Genomic DNA, 10399 nt, shown 5'->3' with positions numbered 1-10399 from the left:
CAAAATGTGTATATTTGATTCCATAAATGTAATCTGTATATAAGTACACCTTTTGTATTGTATTTGACATGTATGAGGTGAGGCCGGAGGCCAATGACATGTATCTTGTGTTCTATGTAATTTTTGACTTCATGAAATATTATGAAAATATTGAAAAATATTAAGTTATTGCGTCACCATGTTTGCATCGGGTTTGGGAATTCCATTTTTATTCTTTCATAGGGTCTCATTTATCGTGTATGAAGTGTGGCTAAGGGCTAAATGGTCATTTGACTCCATTTTATATTTTTAGTTTTCAAATTTACCATTTAATGTGCGTTTTTGCCTTTTTGGCCGTTGGGGGGTCGGATTTTGCATCGGCGGTATTTTTAAGCCATGGACTATTGTAGCGTGTCCTAATAGGTAAGTTACGTTTTTGTGCATGATCGTTTTCAAGAAAAACCTCGTCCTTAGTGATTTGAGCTTCCTATGGACTCATTTGGCAATTTTATTGCATAATCTGGTCTAGGGGTATTTTGGGGTTTTTCTTTGAGAAATAAATTCGGGTCCTGAAATGTCACTTAGAAAACGTGGTTTTAAGGGGGGTTTCTTCTTCGTGTTTTTCAGAAAATGTCATCTTGGTACCGGAAATCCCTCAGGAAGTTCAGTTTTCAGTTTTGCATTTTAGCAGCTTTTTAACCCTCATGACCTGATTTTATGGAGGCGCATTTTGGGCATTTCACAGCAGTTTTTTTCATTTTCTTTTGTGTTATTGAGTTGAAACTCAATTTTGAGGGGGTTTTCTTCTTTGTGTTTTTCCTGAAAAAGTCATCTCGGCCCTCAAAAAACCATTTTTTCCCGAAAAACCCCTGCTGTCAACTTTTTGTTGTATTTTTGTTCAAGTGTGCGAACGGTAGATTTCTCGTAACCGGTTAGATAACTTGGGGCAATGTTGTGGTCGTGAATTTTTGCCTTGTAACCGGTTAGGAAGGCCTTGTAACCGGTTAGATGTTCTAGGGTTGACTACTTTGACCATTTTACCCGTTTTTCTTCCGTTAGCCATATCTCATTCATCCGGATTCCAAATCGAGTGAAATTTCTTTTTGAACTTGATTAATTTTTGTTGTATTTCCAATGGTGTGCTTGGTAGCACCCACTTTCATGTTAGAAATGACCATTTTGCCCCTAGGTTCATTCTTATCAGTTTTTGAAACGCCGTTTCCGCATTTGTTTTCTTTAGGTTTCGTGACCTCATTGAGTGTCACATTGGTGTCTCAGAGATGCATTATATCTCTAGAGATCGTTGTTTCATCTTTTGTTTCCGCATTCTGGATCCGTTTCGGGTCATCACAGGACACACTGGGTTGAAAAATCCAGGGTCGTCACAGGTGGTATCAGAGCTCCTAGGTTTGAACACCTTGGATGATGGGTTTTGGGTGCATATCATGCTTATGTTTCCATGCTTTATGTGTTTATATGCTTCATGATAACATATTTTGGTTTGATAACTTATTTATATGCTTACGTGTTACATGTGGTATGCCGTTTGTTTAGCATGATTTAATTCTAATGTAAAGAGCATGACATATGATGTATTCTAGGTCAGATTTGTATATGCATACCTGTGTTGCATATTTGGCATGACACGGGATTAGTCATTGAGGCACGAGTTGAGGTTGATGGTGATTGTAGTCACAGTCTTATGGTAGTGTACGTTGTTATCAACCTAGCATTGGTTTTTAGGTAGGTGGTGAGTCACCTTTTGTTTAGGCTCTCATGAGGTGAGTCATTTGGGATTGACATAGTGCTAGATTTGTTGGTTTAGGGCCATGATAAGGTTATGGACCTCTTAGGATCCTTGGTTGATCGGGATGATTCCTCTGGGATTGCAATTTTCGTGGGTGAGTACATTTGTGGGCGGGCGCATGGCACTGTCATGCTACCGTACTGGCTAGCTACAAGTGCAGTTCGGATGGAATCAATGTTGGTTTTGTTTTGATAGGTGTTGTCCTTTTGATCGATGATGATGATGGTTGTCTTGGGGATCAATCGTAGTGATTGATTTGGTTGTTGTTGGTATGGCTATAGTTGCCATTTTCTTTGAGTTCTCCTTGCGTGATAACACTTTTGGGATCAAGTTGATTGATTGATGCTTCGGGTAGAGAGAACATTGCACTGTTAGTGTCACTTATAGTGTCACCTTTAGATTCAGAGATGGATTATTAGAGTCTTACTATTATGGTAAGGGCTCACATTTGTTTTGAGACAAGTTGTGGTTGCATTGGTTTTTGGAGTCAGTTTATGGCTAGGACTGGTCTTTCCTTTTACCTAGACACTTTAGGACATGTTGTCCATAGGGTTCATTGATGCATCGTTTTATCTCCTACAGTGTCATTTACTACCATATTAGTAGTGTGATTTATGATGTTGTGATGTATGAGTAGGTGGAAGTGTATCCACATTTGTCTTCTTGTTGTGTGACATTAACATGCCGTATTTATATGCTTAGAGATGCCATGTTGTTACTATGCTTTAATGACATGCTTTTGTGTTACGTGGAGACATGCTACATGTACCTTTGATTTTATCTATGTGAGTAGATTTATTTATTTGGTAGTTGCATTCCTTATCATATGCATGACTTCTATATTTGGTTTTCCCTTTTGTTTCCTTCGGTCGCACGTTGTTTGTGTACTTGTTTTTGCAATGGTTTCGTTGTGAAATTCCTTATAGAGGAATTCCCTCTTTTTCTTGGTTCGTGTTAGAGACTTCACAAGGAGTGAGTTTCTTCTCTTCGTCACCTTATGCATGATTTTGGGGATCACCATTGTTGTCTTGAGTCCTTGGTAAGGATTTGATAGATTTTAGTTGCTTACTCCCATGTAGGGGCGAAGTCTTTGACCTTGTTGTCATTCGTTTCAGAGGTAGAGTCGTGGTGTTGTCCTTCTTAGGACTGGTGGTTTCCTTTCTTTCTTTTCTTCCCTTAGGGAGTTTTTACCGTGGTTGTTGACGGAGTTGTGGTGCTCAGAGTGAGTTAATTGGTGTGATGATCGTTTTACGGGGACTTGTGTTGTGACGACCCTGGTTTTTAGGCCAGCGTGTCCTGCGATGAACAGAAGATTGACCCAATAACGAATCCGATATGCAGAAGCGAGAATAGAAAACAAGATTCTAAGAAGTGAAAGTGACCTTCCATGAGGTCATGGAACTCAATGAGAACTAATGCGGAAATAAAAGGTCAAAAATATGACAAATAAGCCCAGGGGCAAAATAGTCATTTTACATAGAATGACATCCCTAGAATGTAAATTATTCTTGAGACACATCCATTACTTCCCGTGAAATCACGGAACTCAAAAGAAAGTAGCGGAAGCGAATTACAAGAAAATCGGACAAAAATAGCCTCAAGGGCAAAATGGTGATTTCTGAAAAAAAAAAATCAAGTGCTACCGAGCACACCGCTGGGAAGACAGTGAAAAATTAATCAAGTTAGACTCAAGAATCACTTGATTTGGAGTCCGGATGGAAGAGAAAAGTCAAAACAAAGTTTTGACGTCGCCGCTGTCGTGAATAGTAACTTGGGGAAAATGCTGAAGTTCGTGTGCCGTTTTGAGGTACTAAACGATATTTTCTGGAAAAACACAAAGAAGAAACCCCCCTTAAAATAATTTTTCCAAGTTGTCCATGTCAAAATAAAAATTTATTTTTGAAGTGAAATACCCAAAATGCCCCTACAACAGACTTGTTCAAATAGTGCAAATGCGCACAGGGAATCAGATTTTGGCGCGAGGTTTTTGGGTCCGAGATGACATTTTTTGGAAAAATGTTGTGAAGAAACCCCCCCTAAAATCATGTTTTCTATGTGACCATATCAAGAACAGAATTTATTTTTTAAAGAAAATTCCAGAAATGGCCCTAGATCAGAACTGAACAAGAGGGTTAAAAGTTGTTACAGTGACTGTCTGCAACTGAGAGCAAAAACGGGCTAGAAGATGAATTTTTCTGGAAAAATACAAAGAATAAACCCCCATCAAAATTGGGTTTTCTATGTGACACGTGTGAGAATTAAAAAAAAAACACAATATAGAATGCCCGAAATGCACCTCCATGAAATTTGGTCATGGAGGTCCAAAGAGCTGCTAAAAAAAAAAACAGAAAGCTGAACTTTGCGACCTATTTCCAGCACCAAGACGACATTTTTTTGGAAAAACACAAAAAAGAAACCCCCCCTAAAATCACGTTTTCTAAGCGACCATGCCGGAATTTATTTCTCGAAGGAAAACCCCAGAATGCCCTAAAATCAGATTATGCAACAAAAGTGCAAAATGAATCCATCGGAGGCTCATTTCACCAAAGGAGAAGGTTTGCCCGGAAACAACCATGCACGCAAACGTAACTTACCTATTAGGACATTCTACAATAGTCTATGGCTTAAAAATACCACCGATGCAAAATTTGACCCCCCAACGGCCAAAAAGGCAAAAATGAACTAGAAATGGGAAATTTGAAAACAAAAATTAGGAAATGGTTTCGAATGACCATTTGGCCCTTGGCCACACTTCATACAAGATAAATGAGACCTAGTGGAGGTGCCGGAACAAACTTTGCACCACCCGATTTGAAAATGAACCCATAAAGGCTTGGATTCTACTATTTAGCCCAAAAATGCAATATGTGAATTAAAATGCAAAAATGAAAACTAAATGGTGTTTAACCCTTGGCCACACCTCACATATGGCAAATGAATGCTAAAGGATTAATTACATACACAATGCACGCACCGGTGCTTAAATGACATATCAAAATCCTAGTTTTCATGCTTTTCTCACTAAAGGCAAAATTCTACATTTTTGAATATACAAGGATTACAAATGAAGTTTGGCTCTTGGCCACATATTATAAAGAATGAATACCAAAAAGTGTACTTAAGCACATAATACAAGTTTTATACAAAAGGCTATAAAATGATATTCCATGCTAACATTTGCATGAAATAAAAACTGAAAAGTTAGAAACCATCCCAACGAATAGCAAGCATCACGAACCATGTCTTCATACCTGATCAAATCCCCCAGTAACTTCGGGGTGAGTAAACAAGTTTACTCGTAGAGAATAAGCATGCATCGACTCGATTTCTTTAGAGATTTTTAGGACTAACATGATATAGTTCAAAAGGGATCATGCCACCTAACGTCTTTGTCAAAGATTAGACTCAGAGATCATCCTACGCTACTCATGCAATTGAAATGAAATAGACGACATACAAGCATACCGGTTACGAGTGTACTAAACGAAGATGCAACATGCTAGGTAAGTATGCAAAACACAAGTATACTAAACAAGATCGGAAACATACAAGGCAAGTATATAAGACAAGAGTATGCTAAACGAAATCCAGGTACAAGAAGCGAGTGTGTAGTTCCAAGTATGCTAAATAAGATCTAAATACATGAAGTAAGCATAACATCTATGCAATTAAACAAGGTGGGAAAACACTCCATAAAATACGACAAGTTTCTTAGATCTTTAAGAGATAACACTAGAAGTCTAAGAATTTAGAGATTTTGCATGCTGATATAAATGATTACTTGCTGTCCATGCCACCTAGAATCTAAGTCAAGTTACACGTAGAGGATCATTCCTAAGTCATGGAAGCATAAAGTAACATGAAACAACATAACAAAGAAAATTAACAAGATTGAAACAATTCAATTAGCACGACAAGGACAAGGCATGAAATCAAGGATAAGGCATAGTATAAATGAAATCAAACAAGGTTGGAACATTTCATATAACCAGAAAAGAGTTTTAAATCTTCAAGGAATAGCAACTTGAAATTTAAAGAGTGAAATCAACCAATGTGGAAACTTGGATATCGCCCGGATTAAAACCATTCTCATGGGATCACTTTAGGGCTACTAACCCATGGGTACCTTCCCCGAGTGTGTACTATAGAAAACCGGAATCTTGGGATCACTTTAGGACTACTAACCCGTGGGTACCTTACCCGAGTATGCACTATAGTGTAGAGGGACTTTCCCCTACACTAGAACTAAGTCCTAGCTATGTCAATTTTGATTGATATCACCAAGTTTCCAAAATCAACATGTTGTGCAAGTCAAGATAGCATTAAGACACAAGTAATGCATTGAACACGTTTTATGCACAACTAAGATTTTGGAAATATACAAGTCATGCCCTAAGTTCTCAATTAACATGGCATGTGAAATGTCAAGAAATCAAAGTATGCATCTACATAGACTACAAACTAGGATATATGTCACATAGAATCCATCGATGTAAAAATACCACAAGTATAAGATTAATGATTTAATTATTTACTAAGCAATACATGGATAATTAAATCATTCAAAGACAATTGTGCCTGTTCATTAAGTACATTAATGAAATTAAGATACGCGGGGTCTAGTTACATGATGAAAAGCTAATAGTTCCATGGAATACAAGTCACAACTAAGTGAACTAAGTCCCATACGAGTAAAACAAGTAAGTGTAAGTCTCTAACTCATCCGATTGTTCTCAATTTATTACACGTGAAGGAACATGTCAAGGAAACCATGTATACAAGGTTAGAAACTTAATCAAGTGCATAAAACCATTGAATGGATTTTAATTATTTCATTTAATTAAAATCTCTAGATTTTGGAAGTCATCCAAATGATCTCAAATTAATGTATGTTATTAAACATACCAAGACTTGATTTAAGAGCAAGATACAAGTACATTCTATATAAGTTACGGCCATGTATATTAAACTTTAATACTAGAAAAATAATAAATGAAAGGTTTCAAAACCTAATCAAATATTCTAGATTTAATATATGTGAAATTACATGGCATGCACATCACGAATATCAAGTCGGAATTCCAATGGAGTGAATAGTACACTCGGAGTAATTTAATTAATTTAATTAATTAAATATTACTATATTTCAAAACTTCTCCGATTACTTTCAAATTAATCTATGTTCAAGAGCATGCTAGGGCCTAATATAATATGTTATCACATGTTGATTTAAAGCTAGATAAGGCCACATGATTTAATATTTTATTCAAGATAAATATTAAATAAAATCTTCATTACTTGTCCAAATAATCTAAATTTAATATATGTCAATCTACATATCAAGGGGTAATATTCTATCATGCCACATAATTAAACAAAGCTATGGACAACCAAAAAAATTAAATCCTTCACAAGAAAAATAAATAATAAAATCTCTAGATTTTGTGATTCAAGCATGCAATCAAGTTGTATAAGCATCACAAGCATGTAATATAGTAAGAATGTAAATTTAAACTCCCCCTACCTCAATTTGAGATGAAAACCCCAAATCCCCACCGGAAGAAAAGTGTTCCGAATCCGCCGAAATCAAATTTGACGGGGACAACACGATCTATATGAATCCGAAGGAAGCCCCATGAAAATTACAACTTGACTTCAAACCCAAACTCAAGAAGTGGTCAGAAATGAATTCTAATAAAGGGGAATGGTAGAACACGTCGAGGGGAACAAAAACAGTGAAGGCCGAAGACTTTTCACTTAGGAAAAGTAAATCAAAGGAGGAAAGAGAAGGTGGCAGCTCCATGGGCATTCATGGCTACTTCAGGTCATGAAAGGAGAGTTGGGAAGATGAAAAATAAAATATTTCACCCCCTTTTAAAGAAATCTCAAAAAGTGCCCCGAAAACGAGCTCAAATGGCAAAACTTCGTGAATGAAAAACATTCAAAATGAGAAAATATGAATAACGGAAGAAATGGCGTCAAAAACCGAGTCCCGATCAGAAAGTTATGTCCCGAACAGGTTCGGCAGCAACCAGGTCTAGAAACTCTAAAACTGGAGAAAAATGACTAGAACGGAATTTTAAGAGTCCACGACTTGACAAAATGTGAAAATGAATCCCGTATGAGGATTCAGGCTCCAGACGAGACATTTTGCAATAACTTTCGTTAATTGCACAATGGTCCCTACAAAAAGGGTTAACTGCGAAACTGCCCCAGAATGAAAATATCTTCCAAAAGATATTTTCTTAGATACCCCTGAAATAAAATATCTTCAAAAGATATTTACGAAAAATACCCTAAGAAATGAAAAAGATTCTAAAGAATTGTGCATCCATGCCCCTATGGCCACCGGGAGCAACCAGAGTACTTTCTTGCAAAAGTAAAGATACGTATTTTTTATCATTACCAAAGGCATTACGGAAACTAGGTATTTGCGAGAGTTGGGGTAGCTAATCCCAAAACTCTGACAACAATAACACTGGCACCATTACGCTTAAAGCCTTAGATCTAGAAGTCACGAAGGAAAAAGAAATGAAATGGTGCCTCCCTGGCCCACATCTCACTCTACCAAACAAGACACTTATATGAGCCTTACTCACATCAATTGATAGAATAGACAAGAAGGTTCCTGACATGGGTCCTTACAGAATGAATTTCTCTTATCTAAGGAAGAAACTCGAGAAACAAGAATGCATTCAAAGGATACGACAGATCCTTAGCAATGCATCATAGCAATGGACTATCTACTCAAGGTGCCACATAAGCAAACATGTCAAACAAAGATGCTTTTAAACACATAAGCATATAAGTACAGAAAATATGTCATCACACCGAGCATGTTATCAAACGAAGCACGTAAACATGTTATAATACCAAAACATGTTATTATAGGCATATAAATAAATCAAGGTACACCAACAAAAGCATGATATGCACCCAAAACCCGTCGTCCTAAGGTTTTCGAACCTAGGAGCTCTGATACCACCTGTGACGACCCTGGTTTTTAGGCCAACGTGTCTTGTGATGAACTGAAGACTAACCCTATAACGGATCCGATATGCGAAAGCAAAAACAGAAAACAAGACTCTAAGAAGTCAAAGTGACCTTCCATGAGGTCGTGGAACTCAATGAGAACTGATGTGGGAGCAAAAGGTCAAAAATATGACAAATAAGCCATAGGTGCAAAATAGTCATTTTACATAGAAATGACATCCCTAGAATGTAAATTATTCTTGAGACACATCCATGACTTCCCGTGAAGTCACAGAACTCAAAAGAAAGTAGCGGAAGCGAATTACAAGAAAACCGGACAAAAATAGTGTAAAGGGCAAAATGGTCATTTCTGAAAAAAAAAATCGGGTGCTACCGAGCACTCCGCTGGTAATAGTGAAAAATTAATCAAGTTAGACTCAGGAATCACTTGATTCGGAGTCCGGATGGAAGAGAAAAGTCAAAACAAAGTTTTGACGTCGCCGCAACTGTGAATAGTTTCCTAAGGAAAATGCTGAAGTCCGTGTGCCGTTTTGAGGTACTAAACGATGTTTTCTGGAAAAACACAAAGAAGAAAACCCCCTTAAAATAATTTTTCCAAGTTGACCATGTCAAAAGAAAAATTTATTTTTGACGTGAAATCCCCAAAATGCCCCTACAACTGACTTGTTCAACTAGTGCAAATGCGCACAGGAAATCAGATTTTGGCACGGGGTTTTCGGGTCCGAGATGACATTTTCTAGAAAAATGTTGTGAAGAAACCCCCTAAAATCATGTTTTCTATGCGACCATATCAAGAACGGAATTTATTTTTCAAAGAAAATTTCCAAAATACCCTAGATCAGAATTGAACAAGAGGGTTAAAAGTTGTTACAGTGACTGTCTGCAATTGAGAGGAAAAACGGGCCAGAAGATGAATTTTTCTGGAAAAACACAAAGAAGAGACCCCCCTCAAAATTGAGTTTTCTACGTGAATTGTGAGAGAATTCAAAAAAAAAAATAATGTAGAATGTCCAAAATGTCGCTCCATGAAATCTGGTCATGGAGGTCCAAAGAGCTGCTAAAAAAAAAAAACAGAAAACTGAACTTTGCGATCGATTTCCGGCACCAAGACGACATTTTCTGGAAAAACACAAAAAAGAAAGCCCCCCCTAAAAATCATGTTTTCTAAGTGACCATGTGAAGACCGGAATTTATTTCCCGAAGGAAAACCCCAGAATGCCCTAAAATCAGATTATGCAACAAAAGTACAAAATGAATCCATAGGAGGCTCATTTCACCAAAGGAGAAGGTTTGCCCGGAAACGACCATGCACACAAACATAACTTACCTATTAGGATGTGCTACAATAGTCCACGGCTTAAAAATACCACTGATGCAAAATTTGACCCCCCAACGGCCAAAAAGGCAAAAATGAACTAGAAATGGGAAATTTGAAGACAAAAATTAGGAAATGGTTTCAAATGACCATTTGGCCCTTGGCCACACTTCATAAAAGATAAATAAGACCTAGTAGAGGTGCCGGAATACACTTTGCACCACCCAATTTGAAAATAAACCCTTAAAGGCTCGAATTCTACTATTTAGCCCAAAAATGCAATATGTGCATTAAAATGCAAAAAT

The sequence above is a fragment of the Cornus florida genome, unplaced genomic scaffold (genome assembly GCF_030987335.1).
Source record: "Cornus florida cultivar Cherokee Brave unplaced genomic scaffold, ASM3098733v1 CherokeeBrave_3.0.0_Hap2_Chr05, whole genome shotgun sequence".
In the NCBI taxonomy this organism is placed as follows: domain Eukaryota; kingdom Viridiplantae; phylum Streptophyta; class Magnoliopsida; order Cornales; family Cornaceae; genus Cornus; species Cornus florida.
Note: the sequence above shows the minus strand (reverse complement) of the source record.